This window comes from Rhinopithecus bieti, unplaced genomic scaffold (assembly GCF_001698545.2).
Source record: "Rhinopithecus bieti isolate Rb0 unplaced genomic scaffold, ASM169854v2 scaffold_15185, whole genome shotgun sequence".
In the NCBI taxonomy this organism is placed as follows: domain Eukaryota; kingdom Metazoa; phylum Chordata; class Mammalia; order Primates; family Cercopithecidae; genus Rhinopithecus; species Rhinopithecus bieti.
In genome coordinates, this window is record NW_016808100.1 from 1,321,663 (window position 1) to 1,324,446 (window position 2,784).

Sequence of the window (2,784 nt, forward strand, 5' to 3'; positions counted from 1 at the left end):
ATGTTAAGAGGTTCTTTTAAAGAATCTTTAAGAGATGGGGTCCAATGAGAAGCACTTAGGTCACGGGGGTTCCACCATTGTGAGTAGGTTGGTGCTATTCTTGTAGTGAGTTCTTTTTCTTGCAAGACTGGATTAGCTTTCATTGGTTCCCACAGAAGCAGGCTGTTATTAAAGTGAAGTTGCCTCTCATGGTTGGTCCCTTGTGGCATATCCACTTATTCTGTTTCTCTGCCATGTTATGATGTAGCATGAGGCCTTCACCAGACACTGAGCAGATTTTAGTGCTATGCTTCTTAGACTTCCCAGTCTCAAGAATCACCAGCCAAGTAAACCTTTTTTTTTTTAAATAAATTACCCAATTTCAGGTATTCTGTTATAGCAACACAAAACAGACTAAGATAAGGGATTGGAGGGATAGAGAAATGAATAGGTGGAGTCCAAAGGATCTTTAGGATCATATCATACTATCTACCATACTCTGTATGATACTGTAAAGGTAAATTCACATCACTTTAAATTTATTCAAACCCATAGAATGTACAACACCAAGAGTGAACCTCGATGTAAAGTATTAACTTTGTACGATGGTGTGTCTGTGTAGGTTGATCAGGTGTAACAAATGTACCCCTTTGGTGGGAGATGTTGATAATGGAGGAGCTGTGCATGTGTTGAGGAAGAATGGGATATCTTTATGCCTTCCTCTCAATTTTTCTGTCACCCTAAAGCTGCTCTAAAAAAGTAAATGATGCAATGGACTTTGGGGACTCGGGAAAAAGGATGAGGCATAGAAGACGGCACATTGGATATAGTGTACAATGCTTGGGTTATGGGTGCACCAAAATCTCAGAAATCACCACTAAAGAACTTATTCATGTGCGGGCGTGGTGGCTTAGGCCTGTAATCCCAGCACTTTGGGAGGCCAAGGCAGGTGGATCATGAGATCAGAAGATCGAGACTGTCCTGGCTAACACAGTGAAACCCCGTCTCTACTAAAAATACAAAAAATTAGCTGGGCGTGGTTTGCGGGCGCCTGTAGTAAGTCCCAGCTACTCGAGAGTCTGAGGCACGAGAATCGCGTGAACCCGGGAGGATGAGCTTGCAGTGAGCCGAGATCGTGCCATTGTACTCCAGCCTGGGCGACAGAGAAAGACTCAGTCTCAAAAAAAACGTATTCATTCTTTCCAGCCAGCGCCGAGTGATGGGCATTTCTCTGGACAACTGGCATAAGTGCTGCAAAACTGGAGGCAAGAGAAAGCCCTACCACAAGAAATGGAAGTATGAGTTGGGGCACCCGGCTGCCAACACCAAGATTGGCCCCCACTGCATCCACACAGTCCGTGTGCGGTGAGGTAACAAGAAATACCGTGCCCTGAGGCTGGACGTAGGGAATTTCTCCAGGGGCTCAGAGTGTTGTACTCGTAAAACAAGGATCATCCATCTTGTCTACAATGCATCTAATAATGAGCTGGTCCGTACCAAGACTCTGGTGAAGAATTGCATCCTGCTCATCGACAGCACATGGTACCAACAGTGGTACCAGTCCCACCACGTGCTGCCCCTGGGCCGCAAGAAGGGAGCCAAGCTGACTCCTGAGGAAGAAGAGATTTTAAACAAAAAACGATGTAAAAAAATTCAGAAGAAATAAGATGAAAGGAAAAAGAATGCCAAAATCAGCAGTCTCCTGGAGGAGCAGTTCCAGCAGGGCAAGCCTCTTGCCTGCATTGCTTCCAGGCCGGGACAGTGTGGCCGAGCAGATGGCTATGTGCTAAAGGGCAAAGAGTTGGAGTTCTATCTTAGGAAAATCAAGTCCCAGAAAGGCAAATAAATCCTCGTTTTGTCTTCACCCATGTAATAAAGGTATTTATTGTTCTGTTCCCCCCACCAAAAAAAAACCTTTTCATGTAACCAAATGCCACCTGTTTCCCAAAAACCTATTGAAATTAAAAATAAATTCAACAACAACAACAAAATGGCAGTTTATTGATGAAAATGTTACAAGATGCATTTAGGATAATATAGCCAAAAGAACGAAATGAAAAAAAAGAGTAAATTATTCTTAAAAACCTGACAGAACAAAATGCTAGAAAAGATGAGAAGTAACTAGAACTCTCATGTATTTCTGGTAGAAATGCAAAATGGTACGGTCATTTTAGAAAACAGATTATCAGTATCTAATAAGGTTAAACATCCTAGTACCATATAGCCCTGTAATTCTCACTCTTAGATATTTATCCAAAAGAAATAAAAACATGTATTCATATAAATACCTCTACACCAGCCTTCATAGAAGCTTTAATCATAATCACTACAACTCAAATGTCTGTCAACTGGTAAGTGGGTTAAAAAAAACGGGGGGCACCCAAGATGGCCTATAGGAACAGCTCCAGCCTCCAGCTCCCAGCGTGAGCGACACAGAAGACAGTGATTTCTGCATTTTCAACTGAGGTACCGGGTTCATCTCACTGGGGCGTGTTGAACAGTCAGTATTGGTCAGCGGGTGCAACCCGACCAGCGAGAGCTGAAGCAGGGCGAGGCATCGCCTCATCTGGGAAGCACAAGGGGGAAGGGAATTCCTTTTCCTAGCCAAGGGAAACTGAGACACACAACACTTGGAAAATCGGGTAACTCCCACCCTAATGCTGCGCTTTACCAAGGGTCTTAACAAACGCACACCAGGAGATTATATCCCACACCTGGCCTGGAGGGTCCGACGCCCAGGGAGCCTCCCTCATTGCTAGCCCAGCAGTCTGAGATCTAACTGCAAGGTGGCAGCGAGGCTGGCGG

The 2,784-nt window shown here is 44.4% G+C and overlaps 1 pseudogene; it reads left to right on the top strand.

The window, feature by feature from the left end:
- The first annotated feature begins 1,198 nt into the window (after positions 1–1,198).
- On the top strand, positions 1,199–1,874 carry LOC108537819 (40S ribosomal protein S8 pseudogene; annotated as a pseudogene).
- The last annotated feature ends 910 nt before the right edge of the window (positions 1,875–2,784 follow it).